General features: G+C 50.6%; 1 protein-coding gene across 1 annotated transcript in view; it reads left to right on the plus strand.

The window, feature by feature from the left end:
• LOC146808594 (tyrosinase-like) overlaps positions 1-23633 on the plus strand; it is a 110263-nt gene that overhangs the window by 11893 nt on the left and 74737 nt on the right. The window lies entirely within an intron of this gene.

Genomic DNA, 23633 nt, shown 5'->3' on the forward strand with positions numbered 1-23633 from the left:
CAGGGGTGGGGGCTCCTAGACAAAGGCACAGCATCTGAGAAGAGTAGATCACTTGTACACAAGACAGGGGTGGGGGCTCCTACACAAAGGCACAAAATCTGAGAAGAGTTATTCACTTGCACACAAGACAGGGGTGGGGGCTCCTATACAAAGGCATGGCATCCGAGAAGAGTGGATCACTTGCACACAAGACAGGGGTGGGGGCTCCTAGACAAAGGCACCGCATCTGAGAAGATTGGATCACTTGCACACAAGACAGGGGTGGGGGCTCCTACACAAAGGCACGGCATCTGAGAAGAGTGGATCACTTGTACACAAAACAGGGGTGGGGGCTCCTAGACAAAGGCACGGCATCTGAGAAGAGTGGATCACTTGCACACAAGACAGGGGTGGGGGCTCCTACACAAAGGCACAAAATCTGAGAAGAGTTATTCACTTGCACACAAGACAGGGGTGGGGGCTCCTATACAAAGGCATGGCATCCGAGAAGAGTGGATCACTTGCACACAAGACAGGGGTGGGGGCTCCTAGACAAAGGCACCGCATCTGAGAAGATTGGATCACTTGCACACAAGACAGGGGTGGGGGCTCCTACACAAAGGCACGGCATCTGAGAAGAGTGGATCACTTGTACACAAAACAGGGGTGGGGGCTCCTAGACAAAGGCACCGCATCTGAGAAGATTGGATCACTTGCACACAAGACAGGGGTGGGGGCTCCTACACAAAGGCACGGCATCTGAGAAGAGTGGATCACTTGTACACAAAACAGGGGTGGGGGCTCCTAGACAAAGGCACGGCATCTGAGAAGAGTGGATCACTTGCACACAAGACAGGGGTGGGGGCTCCTACACAAAGGCACTGCATCTGAGTAGAGTGGATCACTTGCACACAAGGGAGGAGTGGAGGCTCCTACACAAAGGCACAACATCTGAGAAGAGTGGATCACGTGTACACAAGACAGGGGTGGGGGCTCCTACACAAAGGCACAACATCTGAGAAGAGTGGATCACTTGTACACAAGACAGGGGTGGGGGCTCCTACACAAAGGCACAACATCTGAGAAGAGTGGATCACTTGTACACAAGACAGGAGTGGGGGCTCCTAGACAAAGGGACAGCATCTGAGAAGAGTGGATCACTTGCACACAAGACAGGGGTGGGGGCTCCTAGACAAAGGGACAGCATCTGAGAAGAGTGGATCACTTGCACACAAGGGAGGAGTGGAGGCTCCTAGACAAAGGCACCGCATCTGAGAAGAGTGGATCACTTGCACACAAGACAGGGGTGGGGGATACTAGACAAAGGCACGGCATCTGAGAAACATGTCACACCTACACTGAAGTGGGGGGCGAGGTCTCTTACAATGATGCACAGCACATGACGCATCCACACAATAGGCACACAATCAATGAACCTATAGATGAGGAGAAGTGGGAGGCTTCCTTATAAAGACGCACCTCTGTTTGAGACAGATAGTACTGTTATAAACAAGGGCATAGCAAGGACCCTTTCTTACTCATCAGCAAAGCATCTCTGGGGAGGGAAGCCCACCCACACAGATGGTCGACATGAGCCTCTCTAACACAGGAAAAAGCGCCTGTGTAGAGTAGTTCCCACCTGCACAGATGAGGGATGTGACCCACTATTTCAGAGAAATAACGCACCAGTGAAGAGCAGATCCCTCCTCCACGGATGAGCGATGTGGCCCTCTCTTACACAGAAACAAAGCACCTGTGAGGAGCGGATCCCTCCTGCACAGATGAGGGATGTGGTCCTCTCTTACACAGAAACAAAGCACCTGTGAAGAGTGGATCCCCCAGCACAATGAGGGATGTGAACCTCTCTAACATAGAAACAAAGCCCCTTTGAGGAGTAGAGCCACCTGCAACGATGAGAGATGTGTGCCTCTCTTACACAGAAACAAAGCACCTGTTAGGAGCAGTTCCCACCTCCACGGATGAGGGATGTGACCCTTGCTTACACAGAAACAAAGCACCTGTGAGGAGCATTTCCCAACTCCATGGATGAGGATGTGACCCTCTCTTACACAGAAACAAAGCACCTGTGAGCAGCAGATCCCACCTGCACAGATGAGTGATGTGGTCCTCTCTTACACAGAAACAATGCATCTGTGCGGAGCAGATCCCACCTGCACAGATATGGTATGTGACCCTCTCTAACATAGAAACAAAACACCTGTGAGGAGTGGATCCCACCTGCACAGGTGAGGAATGTGACCCTCTCTTACACAGAAACAAAGCACCTGTGAGTAGCAGATACCACATGCAGAGATGATGGGCGTATGCTTCTCATTAACCCTGGGCGTAGTTCGCGAAGTACCTTGTTCGCACTGTGCCAGATGTCGTTTTCAATGATTGCACAGTGCGGACAAGCAACCGGCACTGTGCAATCATTGAAAATGGCATCTTGCACAGTGCGAGCTTTAGTTTTCTGCTGCTCGAGTAGATTTTTACTCGAGTGGCAGCTTTCTCAACGCGAACTGGTAGTTTCTCATCGCGAGCGGTCGCGAGCATACGCGACCATTCGCAATGAGAAACCTGACCTCCTCGCGTTGGGAATCTCGCCGGGAGGTTTATTTTCCATGCTCGCGATCACCAACTTGAAGTTGCTGATCGCGAACAAGGAAAAAGTCTCGCCGGGATGTCATTTTGCTTGCTCGCGGTCACCAACTTGACGTTGAGGACCGCGAGCAAGCAAAAAATGACCGCAGCACTACGCAACACTACGCTATGCGTGTTCGCACTGTGCTACGTGCAGTTCGCGTACTGCGAAGTAGCGCGAACTTCGCAAACTACGCGAGCGTAGCGTAGTGCTTTGCCCAGGCTTACTTCTCATACACAGAAACAATGCACCTGTGAGGAGCGGATCCCACCCACTCAGGTGAGCGATGTGGGCCTCTCTTACACTGAAACCAGGAATCTATGAGGAGTAGAGCCCACATGCACAAATGAGATGAGCCGCTCCTACACAGAAACAAAGCATTTGTGAGGAGTGGAGGTCACCTGCACAGATGAACAATAACTGCTGCTCATACACAGGAAAATCACCTGTGAGGGTAATCTACGCATTTGACCAATGTGAGACACACTGAAACAAAGCACCTGTGGGAGTGTTGATCTTCCACACTGATGGCCAAAGTGTATCTCTTCTACAAAGAAACAGAACAGCTACAAAAGAGGACTGAACGGACGCTAGCCACATGCGTCGTGACTAGTGGACTTCCCCTGGTGATGCCCTGCCCCCAGAAGCACTGGCGCAGTGAGCTGTGATCGAAGGACGGAGGACGGTGGCGAGGAGCTCTGTGGCTTTCGGCGTCTTCAGGATAGAGGAATCCCCCACGAGGCTGGCATGTGTAGTGTTGGGCCTCAGGCCCACATGGTGGTCAAGCACTGACACAGACACAGGATAGTAGGGTGGTGCAACTGGCACTGGGCACGTGCGCCCGGCCCCTTTTATTAGCAGGGTCACCTGACTGGTGACGCCTGTGGTGGGTGGGTGTAGACTGTGTATTACATCACAGGGTAAACACTAGAATGTATCCAGCTGGATACTACCTCCCTCCGAAACTTTAATAAAAAAAGAAAAAGAGAGTCCAACCTGTAATAAAAACAGATAAATAACACATAGCACCACATGAGTTTCTTCAGACCAACAGCCAGGCAGCGCTGGAGCTTCGGACCGCATGATCGGAATGCCTTCAGCCGCCTTGGCGATGTTCTTTAGACCGGCCTGGTCTCGCGGTGTTCAAGTCTATGTATAAAAGTTCAGTGTTGGTGCTTCTGGAGCTGTGGTGGAATCCACTCTGGATTTGGAGATGATCTCTGTGAGTGAGGCCTTCTTTGGAGGTGGCGTGCTCGGTGACCCTCCTTACTCCTGACTGCTAAGCGACGTACGACTTGCCTCTCTCACCTGGACTCCTCTGCCACTGGAGCCTCTTGGAGGGCTTTTCTGCTGGCTGTCATGGGACCGTGTGGACCGTGTGGGGCTTCGCCTGAGCCACGCAAAGGCGTCGCTGAGGAACTGCCAACGGACTCACAGCCAAGTCGCTCATGTAGCCTCCGATGGTGGTGTCTTCGTCTGGGCATCCTCGCCGTCTGGAGGCAGGTTATGTGCCTTCCTCTGGCGATCTTGTGGGTAACCAGTCTTCAGCCGTGACCTTTATGTTTCCTGCACCTGATGTGGAGCCGCGGCCGACACATCTCTCCTACTCGGACTCCCTTCACGTGGGAATTCCGATGAGGCCCTTGTCCCCTGGACTGCCACGTGACCGCGTGGGCTGTACGGGCCTTTGCGTAGGTCGCGTGTAGGGGCGCTGCAGAACTCCCAACAGGGCCACGGCCAAGTCTTGTGTAGTCCCCAAGGGCGAATCTTCCAATGGCCAGGTGTGCTCGACTTCGGCAGACTGTAGGTTGACTGGGGTGCACAGACTGTTCCTGGGTGATACGCCTCCTTGCGCTCCAGTTGTACGGGGCGTGTGTTGATTCACTTGGGTGGTGCAATGCTCCTTGATGGTGATGCACCTGGAAGGTGGTAACAGGATGTTAGTTTTCTTCAGTGGGCAGACAGGCGGTGATCTTCTGGCGGGGTGACCTTAGGGAGTAAGAAGTACTTGTTGGACTTCGCAGCACCGCTCCATTGACTTCAGTCAGGTGCACTGCGAGGTGTGGTGCTGTCGATACCAAGCAGCCGGTGACAGGTGAGAGGACGGTCGAACTGCAAAGCGTGGGGTCAGGATGCAGAACGCACTTTCTAGCGGCTTACAGTAGGTCCTCCCGCTGAGCTTTTTCCAGTGACGTCTCTGTACCCCGTTGGCTGGCTTGTGTGGATGAACACCTTCCTTAGTGCTGGTGCGAGTCCTTGGTCTTGTCGCTCTTCTCTGTTCCATCTTGCGCGCCTGTGGTGGTTGTCTGCCCTGTGGAGTCGTGCCACTGTTCTTTCCTCATTTGCTGAGTGGCGTTATGCCACGATCTTCTCCTTCCAACCAGGTTTTTCCTTGGATGTGGCGTCCTGCCACCTATCTCATGTTTGCGCCACATGGACAACTCACTGGTCGCGTCGCTCTTGTGATGGTCTTTCCTTTTCTTTTGCGGACCTGTTGCAGGCATGTCCTGTCAGTAGGACTTGCATGTACCTCTTAGGGACTTCCAGTGGCACCATTACCTCACAGGGATTTCACGGTGTCCCTCTTCTCTTCGCTCAAGGGCGTTGTGCTTGCACCTCGAGGCTGCACTGTCGTGGTGGCTGCATCTTCCTTTCTTTGGGTGCGCTTGTCCGGACTGGTCACTTTGCGTGACGGGCTCCTTTGTGGCTGTGCACTGTGATGTCCAGTCACGTGTCGCCATGCTGTCGGAGCGCCTGTTGGTGTGGCGGCCTGCCACATGGAGTGTGCGACTCCTCTCTTGCCTGTCGTGTGTCACTGCTGACTCTGTCCTGAGGCATTGCGAGGGAGGACACTCTGTGTTTCCTTTGGCCCACTGCGGAGCTTCACTGAGGTGGTGGGGATGCGGTTGCTCTCTGTACTGCATCCAGCAGTGCTTTTCTCGGTGGAGATGTCTCTATCTCCTGGGCGTCGGCCTGTGCTGGCAGGTTCACTGGCGCTGCCTTCTGCGCGCATCCGACATGGCGTGCTCCATCTTCTCCTTGGGCACTCTCTTCTGGCACCGGGCGTGCCTGTGCTGTAACTTGCGGTTGTGGCTGTACGCCGGGAGGGGCAAAGGACTTGATCTCTTCGCCGGCGGAGGCATTGGGTAGCCACGTGTGGTGCGTGTTTTGCACCAGGTTTCCTTGTGCTGTTGGTGGGGACAGTGACCTTGAGATGTTGCGATCTGTCTGGTGGCCCACTCTTGCAGGCGGGAGTTATCTTAGGTGTTGCCTGCCTGGGCTGGATAAGCTTCAGGCTCCTTGGCTGTGTCACTGGTATGTGGCTGGCAGTGCAACCACACTTGTCAAGGGTCTGCCGCTGACGTCGGTCATGGTGGGCAGTCGATGTGGATCCTCCTGCTAGGATCCCTTTTCACTTTCTCTTTTTTTTTCGATCCTTCCCTTCCCTTCCCGGCTGGGTAGTGGTGCACCAGGGCCTGCCTTGCTGTTTGGGATGATATGTGTGGAGTACGGCTGGCTGTCTGCTCTGGCCACGCAGTACATCCGTCCTTCAGCATGCCCTTTCTGGAGAGCTACCAGGTGTTACTGCGGCTGTTTTGGTGACTTGCCTGATTGCAGCCGGTTCTGGGTGCTGGGGGAAACTGGTGCAGGGTTCTGTGCGGTGCTGACACGGGGGGCGCTTGTATGCAGGCAGATGCAGATCTTGCTCGCAGCATTGACCACCAGGTGGCTCTGCTTCCGGTAGTAGCTGCAGCTTTACCTTCTTGTGGTGGCTTTGCACATGGGTGCGCACCGTGGTGTCTGGGTTGTTTCGGGTTTCTCTGGGTTAGTGCCTCGCTGAGCTGCTGGGCGCTGGGGCTCTTCCACGAAAGTGACTGTTTTGGTCCTCCAGATGTGGTGCGGGCACATGACCGCTGGGTGACGCTGCATCTTGGTCTGCTGTCCCCGGTTCATGGAAGCATTTGGGGTAATCCTTGCAAGTGCTCTGTGCTCATTTCTAGCGATTCCGGTGTGGTCCCACCGAGGTTTGTGGTGCATTCATGCAGGCCTTGATGGAGTCTGGGTGCAGTGCTACCAGCGAGCGCTAGGGGCCGCTGCCGGTGCCTGCAGCGTGCAGTAACTTTCCTTCTGAAGGCAGGCCGCACAGATCCAACGATGCGGGCAGGAGCTTGTCTTGAGATTATAGGTGAGGGGCCTGAGACCCTTGTGGGGAGTTGGTGACCGTTGGCAGCGGTGGCAGAGAAAAACCAAGTCACGGGCAGCGAGGGACCGTTTGATTTACGGAGCGAGCCGCGGCTCTCACGCTGATGCCAGCGGGTGGTGAGGCTTGCTGTTGCATGTGGAGGCGGCTCCTTTCGCACTAATAGGCGATTAAAACGCGCCACAGGCGATCGGCGCAGGGCCTCCCGCCACGTCAATGTCTCCTCTTTCCGTAGCACTTCCACGTTGGGCAGCTGTTGGTGTGTGAGGACCGTATGGTGCCCGCGGCTGCACGGTAAGAGGGAGCGGGGTGGTGCCTTGAGTGTCGCTCTGTCACTGTCCCTTGGGGGTAACTGGACTATGCAGTCGTGGAGGCAGCCACCTCAGCGCAGTTCGTGCACCTTGCGGGCATGGCGGGGGTTTGGTGCTCTCCCGGGATTCAGGCGACTGCTGGGAGAATTCCCCCACTCCTTACTCTCGGTGCGGACACCGCTAGTGGGACAGCCTGCGGGTGCTTCATGGCTTGCAGAGATGTTTAACTGACCTCGGTTGTCGTGCAGTCCGGCACCGGGGCTGTAGTGGCGGCAGTGCTTGGGCATCGACAGGCGCCTGCCTAGATTTTCCACGTAGCGTCAATTCAGGCAGCTGGTGTCCATCTTCCCCTGCAGCGTGGCCACGGCCAGCGTGCTGGTATGGGAGCATGTGTGTGTCACTATTCAGGCGACGCCGATCCTCCCGGGGCCAGGAGGCGTGGCTGAGTGACACGAGGGGCACACTTCTCACCTCCGTCGTGGGTGGAGTGAATGAGCGTGCCGGGGTGCTGCCTGCCGGGCTTCTCTCCTCCCCTATGCGAGGTGAGGAAGTGCAGGCTAGCAGGTATGTGGGGTCAGCTACCCCCTCATCACCAGTGTAGTGTTGGGCCTCAGGCCCACATGGTGGACAAGCATTGACACAGACACAGGATAGTATGGTGGTGCAACTGGCCCAGGGCACATGTGCCTGGCCCCTTTTATTAGCAGGGTCACCTGACTGGTGACGCCTATGCTGGGTGGGTGTAGAGTGTGTATTACATCACAGGCTAAACACTAGAATGTATCCAGCCAGCTACTACATCATGCATTCCAGCTTAGATCCTCGGCAGCGTCGAGGATAATAGAGTCACTGGACATGATTTTGGGCCAAGGCAGGCCATAACATCAGCACAGAGCGGCTGAGACACAAGGCGGAAAGAAGGAGGTGAGCCAGGGCTCAGTATTACAGGGGTTCTCCCTCGTAGAAAAAAATAAAGCGGGCAAGAATCACAGCCTCTTGCACACAGGGACCATATAATAAAAGTAATATTAAGATAAAATTGAAGGGAAGAAGCTGAGGAAACGAAGGCTGCTCATCCGTCCCCCGATGTACTACTAACCTCAAAAATACAGTCAGCAGCAGCCAAGTGGCACATTCTGAAGTGGGCAGAAGCTAACTGAAGGTGAAGTAAGGAACACGGGCTCAGGAGAAGATAAAAGAAAAAGACGATCAGAGGGTAAAGGAAGCTGCAAGGGAGGGGCTCAGAAGTATGTGCCCGGTAAAGCAAAAGAATGCAACCACAAACCCTATAGCAGGCCCTCAGACCAAGAATCATCCACCAGAAACACAGAGGAATGCACTTAGCAAACTGAGCTCAGAGAAGAGAGCAAGCTGCTTACATGTTTTGCGGAACACCCAACAAAGAATGGACTTGAAAGTCCAACAGCTGATTGCCCAGGAGAAAGCACAGTCCTCTGTGGGTCAGGGCACCATGTCTGGAAAGGATCCTAATGGCACACATCAGGCAATACCAGAAACTTTCCAATTTCAGGGGCAGGGCTCCCCGAGCGAAGGACATAAGAAGTAAATACTGGCATTGCCCCCCTCCCACAGAAAACGCCTGCGACAGAGTCCCCCTCTACCCCTGCTTGCTGTAAGCAGTTTCCGCTTTTTTTCAAGTCCCACTTTACGACAACAGCCGCAACCCCCATGAGTCAGCCTTCAGCCACACCGCTACTGCCAATCTCTACACCACATGCGTCTGCCCCTACACTCCCCCGCACAATTGGATGAGGCAGAGTGACCTACAGCTTAACACCAACGTGCAAATTCGATCTCTCTGAGCAACAGCAATAACGAAGCCTCTCGGAACTCCAAAGAAACGGATCCTGCTATTCAAAGTATGTCCAAAGTGATCCTTTCAGAGATCAAGGAACTCCGGATCTTGCAAGCGGTAGAAATTGCTTCATTACATGCAAGGCTCTCCCAGAAAGAAGAATCATTAGATAAGATCCCATAGCGTCTGGATGAGGTAGAAGAGAGGGTTTCCAATCTTGAAGATGAAGTTCCAACCTACGATCAGAAATTAGCCCAATTCAAGCACAATTTAGAAATCCTTGAATCCAAGCTCCAGGACATGGAAAACGTCAATAGAAGATCCAATTTACGTCTGGTAGGTGTTCCAGAACCTATCGAAGGTCCCCGGTTAAGTCAGTGGGTCGAGGTCCTTCTGAAGAAAGCAATTTGTGAACTCGAGGGAGACTTGACTATTTCTAGAGCCCTCAGAGTTCCCTTCCGGAGGTCTCCTAATGAGAAATTGCCTAGTACCATCCTATTGAGCTTTGCAGATTTTCGAATAAAGGAGAAGATTCTTACTAAAGCTATCGTGAAAAGGACTTTGTCTACGCAAGAAGTACAGAATTTCAGAATCTTCCTGGACATATCAGCTATTTCAGCGGGAATTTGTAAGAATGATTGACATGTTCAAATCAAAGGGTGCGCAGGCAACCATTATTCAGCATTTCAAAACTGAAGACCCTGGCTAAAGGAAAATTCCACATATTTGACAATGTAATCAAAGCGTAAGAATTACTTCAACATATTTCTAATTTAAGATAGGGCCGTTAGAATGGAGCTAGATATAAGTATGGGAAGCTGCAAATATTAGGAAGCGTAGGGACTTCTGTAATGCTTTCAAAATAGGGAATAAAGTTGGTCGGAGGTCACCAGGGCTGTGGAGGCTATCTAGCCTCCAGTAGCAGAAGCACACAAGGGAAGGAGTGCAGCTACATGGCACCCAGCAATCACAAGGGGGGAAGGGAGGAGCTGTGGGCGACTTCTCCCCACACACAGGCAGGGGCATGGTTGCAGGGTGGAGGGGAACACAGGGTGGGAAGGGGAAGCATAGGGGGGAAAAGGAGACAGTTCCTATGAATTTGGAGACCATTTCAAAACGACTAGGAAAGAAATAAATATCAACCAAGTAAGAGTTCAATTCAGAATGGAAATTGGAACATGCACTTTAGAGGATTTTTGCACAATATGGTCTAGCTTCATGGATTTGTTTATATGCATAGGCACTTTTCTTGATACAACTTTTTGAACGTTTTTTTTTTAATGCTGGATACTTCACTGGGGAGGGTTATTGGCAAAAATGATAATTACACTAATTTTGCACAACTCAGGTTTAAGCACTATATTTGCACCGTCACTTTCTACTTATAGGGCTTATAGTCCAAGCACTGTGACAGGGATCAAGAAAATTATAGGCCTGTTCAATAAAAAGCACTGCAACCAAAATGCAATTTCGATTTCCAGCTATTTGCAAATAGTATGTTCTGACGGATGTCTTGTAACCTTATTTGGGGGGAGGCTGATGTTGAAAAGCACTTTAACCATTGTTAGACCTGGCATCATTGGCATGGGTCTCCCTTCCTCTTTTCTCTTCCTATCTTTTATGTTGGCTGGATTTAGATGCTCTGGGCGCCGTGCCACTGCTAAGCAGTGCCACAGCACGAATGCTCACTGTGTAAAGATGACTGTATGAATTAGGATAACCGTAATGCCTAGGTCTGTGTAGCCTGTTCTAATAGCAAGTTACCCTCCATTTCACTGTTACTATCGTGAAGCTATCCGTTCTCATAGGCCAGAATGGGCAGGTTGACGATTACCTTCTATAATCCTATCTGACCCCCAGAACCTGAAAGGAAATTCGAATTTGATATGTTTATGCTCAGGACATTGAAATACATCTTTTACTAAGGATCATTTGCATATCCCATGTTCGAAAATGGCTGTTCTGGAAACACAGTATTTCTTGCCTTAGCTTTCCTGTAGGCTTTGCTAGTATGTGTATTGGCCGTCTGGTTTTGGAGCAGCTGGGTCAGACCTGGCTGGAGAGAGAGATCGGTATGCAGAGCATGGGGAGGGGTGACTCTTTGATCTGAGCAAGGCCATGCTTGGCAAGGTGAATGATAGCTCCACCCCCCCACTGGGAGTCTGATAGCAGACCCCCGCATTATGAAAGGGCAGGATGTCACCTCGTAAACCAAGTGCTCCCCGACCCCATCGAACTGGTTCTGACTGGATTTAGTGATTTGTGGCTTTGGAGAACAAAGACTTTTTAGGTATAAAACGATACGCTGGAACTTTGTCCAAGTGTGTTCCTTCTGGATATCAAGATGAAACTCTGTCCGAGTGAGCAGAGGAAAGGACTTTTGAAACTTTCACCAAGCTTGCTGAAAAAACTACCCAAGGGCCGGAATCGAGAGCGCCTCCTGCCGAAGTCTCAGAGACATTAGACTTCACCCCGTCAGCCGTCGGAATTCCTGTGCGAGGAATTCTGCTTGCAGGTGAGGCCTCCGTCGAGCGATCTGGAGCCTCTAGTTCTACTGTGAGGAACGCAGACTGGGAACCTTAGCTGAATCTGTGTCGGCCGCTGCAGCAATGAGAGAGCTGCCACAGCTGAGAGCCCGCCTGAATTTGAACCTCCGGAATCTTCGCTGAATCCGTGTGGGCCGTCACAGCTAAGAGAGAGCTGGAGCCGCTGAGTGCCCACCGGTTGCCAGCCTGTTTAAGACCATCCTTCATCCTGCAGGCCGCCGCAGCTAAGAGAGAGATGCTGCCACTGAGTGCCTGCACCTTCGCCAACTTTGCATCATTGTGGTCTGCCCTGTGGGCCGCCGCAGCTAAGAGAGAGCTGCTGCCACTGAGTGCCCACACCTTTGCCAACTTTGCATCCTTGTGATTCGTCCTGTGGGTCACCGCAGCTAAGAGAGAGCTGCTGCCGCTGAGTGCCCGCACCTTTGTCGACTTTGCAACATTGTGATCGGTCCTGTGGTACGCCGCAGCTAAGAGAGAGCTGCTGCCGCTGAGTGCCCGCACCCTTGCAAACTTTGCATCATCGTGATTCGTCCTGTGGGCCGCTGCAGCTAAGAGAGAGCTGCTGCCGCTGAGTGCCCGCACTTTTGCCAACTTTGCATCATTGGGATCTGTCCTGTGGGCCAGCACAACAAAGAGAGAGCTGCTGCCACTGAGCGCCCGCACCTTTGCCAACGTTGCCTCATCGTGATTTGTCCTGTGGGCAGTCGCAGCTAAGGGAGAGCTGCCGCCGCTGTGTGCCCGCATCTTGTTCACCATTGTCGAGGATTGTCGCTGCCGCACCCTCCAATCCAGGTACTAGTGTATCCCAAAGGAGCCTCACCCCAGAAGAGCTGGAGGACATGGAGAGAGATAGGAGGCATAGTTTGGAGATGGCTAAATTGGAAGGTCAGAAGGACCTTGAGAGTAAGAAGAAAAGAATCGATTGTCAATTGAACTTGAGAAAATGAGCATGAGAGAATGTTGGGGAGATAGAGATCAGGGCGAGGAGTGTCCTGGTCTCCCCGTCTGGGGGCAGCATACCTTTAGTAACTTCTGAGAGCAGAGTTTATATTCCTAAAGATGTCATTAAGGATTTTCACAAGAGTGAGAATATTGGGCAATAGTTTGCCGCATATGAGATAGCAATGGTGTCCCACCGGGTCCCTGAGAAGGATTGGGGAGCGGGGTTGTGGGGACGCTTTGTGAGTGATGGTAGGGATACCCTGCTGGACATGCCTGAGGAGAGCAGGATGGTGTATGCCCATATTAAGGAAGCTTTGATGAAACGATATGGTTTGACCCCAGAAATTTACAGGCAGAGGTTTAGAACCTGTAAGAAGTTAGAGGGTACCACATGGGTTGAATATGTGTCTTATTTCTGCAGAGCAATGGATCGCTGGGTAAAAGGTAGCAAAGTGGAAACTTTTGAGCAGTTGTATGATTTGTTTGGATGGGAGCATTTTTCTAGTAACTGTTTTCCAGAGCTACGCCAGCACCTGATTGATAGCAAGCCGACTAACCCTAGGAAGCTTGCTGAGGAGGCGGACTGCTGGGTGAGCCCCCGGGTCCGCAAAGATTTTGTGGGAGACTTCGCCAGAGGTGGGCAGGGTCCCCAGCAGAGAAGTGGCGGGGACAAGAATAAGCCGAGGGAGTTTCATAGAGGGCCTCAGAGTAATTCCCAAGGGAACCAAGCAGTGGTGTCCCAGCCTCCCCCGATGAAGAAGCAAGTGTCCCCGACAGGTAGGCCTGTTCAGAGGGGGTCACTCACTTGTTTCAATTGTGGTCAAGTGGGCCACCGTTATTATGATCCCCAGTATCCCCAGATGGACCCCAATGCATCCCCTCATGCACCACCCCGTGCACCATCCTGCCAGATTGCCAGTGTAGCCCTGAGGGGGGAGATGGAGGTGCAAGGTGGGTCGGATCCCATAAGGTTAACCCTTGTCTCGCTAGGAGATTTTGAGAAGGTCCCGAACCCCACATTGCCTAATAACACTAAGAAGTACCTACAGTGGGTGACCATCAATGGCCATAGGGTGGAGGCTCTCAGGGACACCGGAGCTAGTGTGACTGCTGTCAGCTACAGGTTGTCCTCCATGCATTCTGCCTCGTAATGTCAGCAGACAGCTCAGAGAGCCAGTGTGAGGTGGGTCAGGTTCCCTTCAAGTGGGGGGGTCTCAGGATCTCTTCAAGTTGCTGTGAGGCCCACCATGTCTGTAGACTGTCTGTTGGGCAATGATCTAGCCCCGTGGGCTATGGTGGAGAGAAAGTCTAATTTGGAAATGTTGGGCCTGCCTGAGTGGGCGTGTGCAACCACTCGGTCCATGACAGCTCAGAAGGGTGTTCCAGAGGGCCTGGAGCCTGAAATTATGGCCTAGGCCCCTGGCTTAAAGAGAAGGGGTAGGGGGCACGGTAAACCGGCCCCCGCGGTTCTCACATTCCCAGAGGGAGCAGACCCTGAGGGGGATGCCCTGGAACTTACAGGGGAACAAGTGGCTGAACTGGGGGACCTACCAGAGCTGACCTATTGGCAGCAGGAAGGGGGGCCCTCCAGGGAGGAATTTTTCAAGCAACAAAGGACCTGCTCTTCTCTTGAGGGGCTGCGGCGTCAGGCCGCCGCCCAGGCAGCAGGTGATCAGACAGGGTCACATTGGATCTATTGGGAGAATGACCTCCTTTACAGCGAGCCTGAGGTTGCTAAGCCTGGGTCAGCCTGTGTGCTGGTGGTACCCCAGTGCTTCAGGACCTTCCTACTGGGGTTGGCTCATGATGCGCCATTGGCAGGACATCTTGGGCAGCTCAAGACCTTTGAAAGAATGGTAACCCACTTCTATTGGCCCAAGATGCGCAGGAGCTCAGATGCTCACTGCAGGACGTGTGAGACTTGCCAGGCAAGTGGGAAGAGTGGGGGGAAGATTAAGGCCCCACTACAGCCCTTTCCCGTTGTGAGTACCCCATTCGAGAGAGTGGACATTGATATTGTGGGGCTGCTGGATCCCAAGACAGCCATGGGCAACAGGTTCATCCTGGTCTTGGTGGACCATGCCACCAGGTACCCTGAGGCCATCCCGCGCAGGACAGTGAAGGCCCCTGTGGTGGGACGGACATTGAAGGGGAATTTCTCCCGCGTGGGATTCCCCAGAGAGGTGGTGTTCGATAGGGGGAACTACTTTCGTCTGCAAATACATATAAGTCTCTGTGGGAGGAGTGCAGGGTAACGTATAAGTTCACCACTCCCTACCACCCCCAGAGTAATGGGCTGGTTGAGAGATTCAACCGGACAGTTAAGGTCATGATTATGGGCCTAGGTGAGCCCATGAGTAGTAAGTGGTATGTCCTTTTGCCATGCCTGTTGTTTGCTTACCGTGAGGTGCCTCAGAAGTTCTTAGGGTTCAGTCTCTTTGAGCTGCTCTATGGTCACCCGGTAAGAGGGCCTCTGAGTCTGGTCAAGGAAGACTGGGAGCAATCTCCCAGGAAACCTCCCCAGGATGTGTTTAGTTACATGCTGGCCTTCAGAAACCAGATTCGGCATTTCAGGAAACTTGCTGAGGCAAACCTGTAAGCCAGCCAGGAAGAGATGAAATGCTGGCATGATCAGAATGACACTCTGATCGAGTTTCAGCCTGGACAAAAGGTTTAGGTCATGGCCCCAGTGGAGCCCTGTGCACTCCAGGATAGGTGGACCGGCCCCTTTGAGGTGGTGGAGCGCAAGAGTCCTGTTACTTACATGGTGGACTTGCAGTCTTCCAAAAACCCCTTGCGGGTCCGGCATGTTAACCACCTGAAGCCCTACTTTGAGAGGCCTGAAGTGGGCATGTTTCTGGCCACAAATGCTGGGATGGAGGAGGAGAGCGAGCCCCTTCCAGACCTCCTGTGTGCAGGCGAGCAAGATGGGTCAGTGGAGGGTGTGGTCCTCTCTTCCACACTGACTCCTGATCATCAGGGTGATTGTCGCCAACTGTTGGGACAATTGAGTGATCTGTTCTCCCTGGTGCCTAGTGTCACAGATTGGTGTGTTCATGACATGGACACTGGGGACAGTCCTCCCATTAAGCACAAGGCTTACCGAGTGACTGACCGGGTAAGGGCCTACATTAAGGATGAGGTTATCAAAATGTTTGTCCTTGGGGTGATTGAGTCCTCCAGCAGCCTGTGGTCCAGCCCAGTGGTCCTGGTCCCGAAAACCGCAGCGCCTGGTGCCACCCCAGAACTTCGGTTCTGCATGGACTATCGGGCCTCAATTCGGTCACGAAGACTGACGCGCACCCCATCCCCAGAGCTGAGGAGATCGTAGATCGGCTGGGGGCTGCCAAATACCTCAGCACATTTGATTTGACGTCTGGGTATTGGCAGATCGCCTTGACCGAGGGAGCAAAGGAGAGGTCAGCATTCTCCACCCCCGATGGGCACTACCAGTTCCGGGTTATGCTCTTTGGAATGAAGAATGCCCCTGCCACCTTTCAGAGGTTGGTCAACAGGGTGTTGGTAGGGCTGGAAGACTTCAGTGCCGCCTACCTGGATGAGATTGCAGTGTTTTGCTCCTCTTGGGAGGACCACCGGCGCCACCTCTGGGAGGTGTTGATGGCACTGTGGAGGGCAGGCCTCACAATCAAAGCCAGTAACTGCCAGATTAGGCAGGGTTCTAAAGTATATTTGGGGCACCAGGTGGGGAGCGGCCAGGTGGCGCCCCTTCAGCCCAAAATTGAAACTATCCTGGCGTGAGACCCAGACCCAGGTGAATACTACAGGAGGTTTGTCAAGGGATATGGCGACATTGTTGCACCCTTGACTGAGCTGACTTCCAAGAAGCCGCCAAAGCCGGTTAACTGGACTGACACCTGTCAGGAAGCTTTTGACGCCCTAAAGTCTGCCATGTGCACAGCACCTGTGCTTCAGGCGCCCGACTTTTCAAAGGAATTTGTTGTCCAGACAGACGCCTCAGAGCATGGTGTAGGGGCTGTTCTGTCACAGATCAATGAGGAGGGACTAGACAAACCGGTAGCCTTCCTAAGCAGGAGGTTACTTCCCCGGGAACAGAGGTGGAGTGCAATTGAGCGCGAGGCATTTATTAGTACTAAAGAGGATTGACTCAGCATTCGGATCAGGAAATGCACAGGAACACTTTAGTCTGGAAAGGTGGAACGAATTCTCTCCTTTAACGCTAACGGCCTGAATAATAAAACTAAGGCTCGGGCTGTTGAAGAATGGCTAAAAGGCTACTCCCCAGATATCGTCCTCCTACAGGAGACTCACTGCGTAATTAAGAGAAAACTTTAATTTAATATGTTTCAGCGCTGGAAGTTGCTATCTGTCTTCAAGAGGCATCGCACAGAGAGGGGTAACTATTTTCTTTAGTAAACTCTTCCCTTTTCAGGTCACATAGTCACAGACGGATAAATACGGTACGTGGGTAAACTCCACCAAGCATTGCTACTAATACCTAGCTTGATTATTCTGGGCGGGGATTTTAATTATCTACAGAATCCAGGTTTAGATTCTTTGTCAGGGTCTAGGAAACAAAAAGAAAACGGGTGGGAGAAGTGTTAAAGGATTGTAAGACTAATTTAAATCTGATAGATTCCTGGTGGTTTAGAGATCCAGAAAGAAAAGAATACTCATGTTATTCAGCAAAATACAGCTCAGCTGCCAGATTGGAGTTTTTTTGGGTCTCCAGGGACCTATTCACAGGCTAATTGTGTACATATACAAAACAGCTTATCAGATCATACACTGTTAAAACTAGAATTATGAAGTATTGGTAGAAACTCAAATACCCCAAAATGCACATTTAATAGAATTCTGCTGGAGCACGAAGACTGGTGTGAGATAATCCATGCAGAGATAGAGGGCTATTTCCAGATTATTAGAGATACAGCCTCACTGGGGAATGTATGGGAGGCCTTTAAGGCAACTATTTGTGGGGTAATATCATCCAAGCAGATTGCCACGAGAAAGCCACAGATGATAGGGAGCACTCACCTCGAGGCAAAGGTTCAGCATGCAAACGGGCCATACCTGAGGGATAAAAGCGATAGAAATAAACAGGCATTGGGACAGGCGAGTGAGGAGATGCAAGATGACTACTACTCTAAAGTTTACACTACTAACTCGGCCTACCTACAGAAGGTCTATGAAGAGAGCAAGTTTACTGGAAAGTTTTTAGCCTGCAAACAAAGGATAAGAAAGCTCAGAACAGAGTTCTTGCACAAAGTGAAACTCACTAAGAGTCGTATTACAGACGAAAACATAATACAAAGTGAGTTTGTCAAGCATTATGAGTCTATTTGTTCCGTTAGGCAAGAAGTGGACAAAGCCAGATTCTTTTTTTAGTAGATTACAAGTTCCAGATCTAACCACGGATCAATCCTCAAGTCTAATGGCCGATGTGACGATACAACAAATAGAAGGAGTGGTCAGAACTATGGCCAAATGCAAAGCTTGGGGCAAGATGGGATTCCAATTGAGTTTTAAAAAAAAGTTTAGCATAAGTCTGAATAAGGAACTCGTGCTACTGGCCAATCATATTTTGCAAGGCGGGGAAATACCATCTTTTTCTAGAACAGCAGTGGTAGTTAACTTTTAAAAAAAAGATAAAGACAAGGAAACTATAAACTCTTATAGACCCATTAGTTTGTTAAATTCTGATTACAAGATTTTCGCCAAATTGCTGGCTAATAGAATCAGCAACTGTACAGGGTCTATAATCTATAAGGATCGATGTGGCTTTGTTGCAGGGCGACAATTATCTTTTAACACCACCTACCTCATTGAAGCGCTGGATTATTTTAAACAGAATAAAATACCGTCCCAGATAATGCTTTTAAATGCAGAAAAGGCTTTCGACCTTGTTTGCTGGGAAAGTCTATTCTATTCACTGGCCAAATGTGGTTTTTCCCTGAACTGATCACAGTCATCGCAAACTTTTATGAAGGGGCCACGGCTCAAATAGTTGTGAATTCCAAGAGGGCTGGGGCTTGTAAAGTAGCTAGGGGGACAAGACAAGGCGGCCCTCTCTCCCCCGTGCTCTTTGCCTGTTTTATGGAGCCTCTAGTAATAGCCATGCACTCTTTAAGTGGCGCAACATCTCAAATGACCGATGTACTAATATCAAACTGTATGCGGATGAAATTGCCCCATTTTTATAGCCTGAAAGGGAAGTGCAATTACAAATGTTTTATTTGTTTCAGGAATTTCAAGCCATTGGAGGCTATAAAATGAATACATCTAAGACAGAGATCATGCTTTGGATTCGCGCAGCCGAGTCACTATAAACAGAGCTGGTCTTTTTAGTTAACTCACGGCCTAAGAGATATTTAGGGATATACGTTACGGAAAATATTAATGATCTTTATGCCCTAAATGATATCCCTCTTATCGATAAAATGAAGGATAAATTGTCGAAATGGAAAGAACTTCCAGTCTTGCTCATAGGCTGTGGAGCTATCATTCGTATGATGATTCTTCCACTATGTATTTTCTTGTGTTTAGCCATTCCCAATGCGGCCCGAAGGAACGCTCTTTGGGCCGGTGTCTGAAGGGGGATTCGCTCCTCCTGATTTGAAAGAATATTATTATGCCAATTTTGCACTTACTGTAGTGACCTGGGGAAAGGGGGCCCTAGGACCCTCCACCTGACTGGTGGGAAGGGGACAGGAACCGGACACCACTTCCGGTCAGGGGAGTGGGGAGGGCATTCTGGACACAAGGGCACAGGAGACGGATGTGTGTGTGGGCCCAGCGACAACCAAAGGAACCAAAGAATCATGTGATCACTTACCTGTCTCAGCGTGTAGCACTTGGACGACACGACACATACCTTATGTAGATCCATGAAGGTTTTAAATATCAATAGGTATGATAATTTATTCTTAGATCTGATTTACAAGGAATATTTAATTCAACATTGTATGTGCTTTAATAAACCCCCCAAAAAAGTAAGATATAAAACCCTCCAGTGGAGCATTAAATGGAAAAAACTGCTGTTTAGGCATTTCTCGATCCCCACGTTGAATGCAGAAACGTACCTTTCCGACATCTATGTAGGTAAAGACTTACTATTAGATCCAGTAATTTTGGTGAACTGGAAAAGTCAGGAATTTAGAAAGATAGGAGACTTTCTGCAGGGAGAGTGGAAAACCTGGTGTGATATTGAACCACTACCTAAGCATAGCATGGTTATTATGCAAGGATCTTATGTGAGGATCAAAGACTTTTTGCCAGAATGTGACCCTACACGGATCAGAAATGTTAGTAATGTTGTGGGGCGTTTGGTAAATCATATACATCGTATTTCAATAAGTGGTTGGGTCTCACTATTTCGGCCTCAAGGAGAAGACAAACTCTGTCTGAAGGCGCCGAGAAAGTGGGAAAATCAAGAAGGGTTGTCCATCTGCAATGCAGATTGGCACCAGATTAATAAATTCAATAGTTCCCTGCTGAAAGCGCCCAATTTTAAGCAGATGCAATTTTATACCAAATGACTGCTGGTATCGTACACCAGACTTTATTTGCACAAAATTAACCCCCAGATTTCTTGAAATTGCTTCAGATGTAACATAGAGGGAGGAGGGAACTGAACTCATATTATCTGTGGATATCGTAAATTAGAGGGATTTTGGAAAAAATATTAACAAATATTGTCAAAACACACTGAAAGTCCCACAGATTCTGGATGTTCAGACTATGGTGCTAGGTTATTCATCAACCATTCAACAAAAAAAACAGATATTCATTTTGGTCTTGGTTGCACGGTCATTTATTCTACAGAGATGGAGAACGGCAAATATTCCAACTTTTACACATCTATTAAGTAAATTAGGTAGAATTATGGAACAAGAAGGAAAGTACGCTCTGAGAGCAGGTTCCTATAAAAACTTCAAGGCTATGTAGGAGAACAAGGATTTTAAACAGTTTGGGGAGGCTATGATGTTGGAAACAGCTATAAATTAAAATTATGGTTAAATCAGATTGTATATTCAAGGAATCAAACCATGGCACTTTAGTACCATTGTGGTTTTTACGGTGAATGTTTATTTTTAAATACTAAATTCCCATCATGTGGGTATGCTGATTGATGTCTAAATCAATTGTTTTATTTTCTTAATGTCTTTTGTATTGACGATTTATGAACTGTCTCAAAATAAAAGATATTCAAGAATAAAAGATATAGAACACCTATAAGGAGTGGAGATCCTCCACACAGATGAGCAACGTTCACCTCTCTTACGAACAAACAAACAACACATCTGTGAGGAGCAGATCCCACCTGCACAGATGAGGGATATGACCCTCTTTGACACAGAAACAAAGCACCTGTGAGGAGCAGATCCCACCTCCACGGATGAGGGATGTGACCCTCTCTTACACAGAAACAAAGCACCTGTGAGGAGCAGATCCCACCTCCACGGATGAGGGATGTGACCCTCTCTTACACAGAAACAAAGCACCTGTGAGGAGCAGATCCCACCTCCACGGATGAGGGATGTGACCCTCTCTTACACAGAAACAAAGCACCTGTGAGGAGCAGATGCCACCTGCACAGATAAGGGATGTGACCCTCTCTTACACAGAAACAAAGCACCTGTGAGGAGCAGTTCCCACCTCCATGGATGAGGGATGTGACCCTCTCTTACACAGAAACAAAGCACCTGTGAGCAGCAGATCCCACCTCCACAGATGAGGGATCCCGCCTGTACAGATGGGGGATATGACTCTCTCTTACACAGAAACAAAGCACCTGTGAGGAGCAGATCCCACCTCCATGGATGAGGGATGTGACCCTCTCTTACACAGAAACAAAGCACCTGTGAGCAGCAGATCCCACCTGCACAGATGAGGGACGTGGTCCTCTCTTACACAGAAACAAAGCACCTGTGAGGAGCAGATCCCACCTGCACAGATGAGGGATGTGACCCTCTCTTACACAGAAACAAAGCACCTGTGAGGAGCAGATGCCACCTGCACAGATAAGGGACGTGACCCTCTCTTACACAGAAACAAAGCACCTGTGAGGAGCAGTTCCCGCCTCCATGGATGAGGGATGTGACCCTCTCTTACACAGAAACAAAGCACCTGTGAGCAGCAGATCCCACCTCCACAGATGAGGGATCCCGCCTGTACAGATGGGGGATATGACTCCCTCTTACACAGAAACAAAGCACCTGTGAGGAGCAGATCCCACCTCCATGGATGAGGGATGTGACCCTCTCTTACACAGAAACAAAGCACCTGTGAGCAGCAGATCCCACCTGCACAGATGAGGGATGTGGCCCTCTCTTACACAGAAACAAAGCACCTGTGAGGAGCAGATCCCACCTGCACAGATGAGGGATGTGACCCTCTCTTACACAGAAACAAAGCACCTGTGAGGAGCAGATCCCACCTGCACAGATGAGGGATGTGACCCTCTCTTACACAGAAACAAAGCACCTGTGAGGAGCAGATCCCACCTTCACAGATGAGGGATGTGGCCCTCTCTTACACAGAAACAAAGCACCTGTGAGGAGCAGTTCCCACCTCCACGGATGAGGGATGTGACCCTCTCTTACACAGAAACAAAGCACCTGTGAGGAGCAGATGCCACCTGCACAAATAAGGGATGTTACCCTCTCTTACACAGAAACAAAGCACCTGTGAGGAGCAGTTCCCACCTCCATGGATGAGGGATGTGACCCTCTCTTACACAGAAACAAAGCACCTGTGAGGAGCAGATCCCACCTGCACAGATGAGGGATGTGGCCCTCTCTTACACAGAAACAAAGCACCTGTGAGGAGCAGATCCCACCTCCACAGATGAGGGATCCCGCCTGTACAGATGGGGGATATGACCCTCTCTTACACAGGAACAAAGCACCTGTGAGGAGCAGATCCCACCTGCACAGATGAGGGATGTGGCCCTCTCTTACACAGAAACAAAGCACCTGTGAGGAGCAGATCCCACTTGTACAGATGAGGGATGAGACCCTCTCTTACACAGAAACAAAGCACCTGTGAGGAGCAGATCCTTCCTTCACAGATGAGGGATGTGACCCTCTCTTACACATAAACAAAGCACCTGTGAGGAGCAGATCCCACCTGCACAGATGAGGGATGTGGCCCTCTCTTACACATAAACAAAGCATCTGTGAGGAGCAGCTCCCACCTGCACAGATGAGTGATGTGGCCCTCTCTTTCACAGAAACAGAGGATCTGTGAGGAGCAGATCCCTCCTGCACAGACGAGTGATGGTTCCCTCTCTTACACAGAAACGAAGCATCTGTGAGGAGCAGATCCCTCCTGCACAGATGACTGATGTGGCCCTCTCTTACACAGAAACAAAGCATCTGTGAGGAGCAGATCCCACCTGCACAGATGAGGGATATGACCCTCTTTGACACAGAAACAAAGCACCTGTGAGGAGCAGATCCCACCCCCACGGATGAGGGATGTGACCCTCTCTTACACAGAAACAAAGCACCTGTGAGGAGCAGATCCCACCTCCACAGATGAGGGATGTGACCCTCTCTTACACAGAAACAAAGCACCTGTGAGGAGCAGATCCCACCTCCACGGATGAGGGATGTGACCCTCTCTTACACAGAAACAAAGCACCTGTGAGGAGCAGATGCCACCTGCACAGATAAGGGATGTGACCCTCTCTTACACAGAAACAAAGCACCTGTGAGGAGCAGTTCCCACCTCCATGGATGAGGGATGTGACCCTCTCTTACACAGAAACAAAGCACCTGTGAGCAGCAGATCCCACCTCCACAGATGAGGGATCCCGCCTGTACTGATGGGGGATATGACTCTCTCTTACACAGAAACAAAGCACCTGTGAGGAGCAGATCCCACCTCCATGGATGAGGGATGTGACCCTCTCTTACACAGAAACAAAGCACCTGTGAGGAGCAGATCCCACCTGCACAGATGAGGGATGTGACCCTCTCTTACACAGAAACAAAGCACCTGTGAGGAGCAGATCCCACCTGCACAGATGAGGGATGTGGCCCTCTCTTACACAGAAACAAAGCACCTGTGAGGAGCAGTTCCCACCTCCACGGATGAGGGATGTGACCCTCTGTTACACAGAAACAAAGCACCTGTGAGGAGCAGATGCCACCTGCACAGATAAGGGATGTGATCCTCTCTTACACAGAAACAAAGCACCTGTGAGGAG

Source organism: Triturus cristatus, chromosome 8 (assembly GCF_964204655.1).
Source record: "Triturus cristatus chromosome 8, aTriCri1.1, whole genome shotgun sequence".
NCBI classification, from domain to species: Eukaryota; Metazoa; Chordata; class Amphibia; order Caudata; family Salamandridae; genus Triturus; species Triturus cristatus.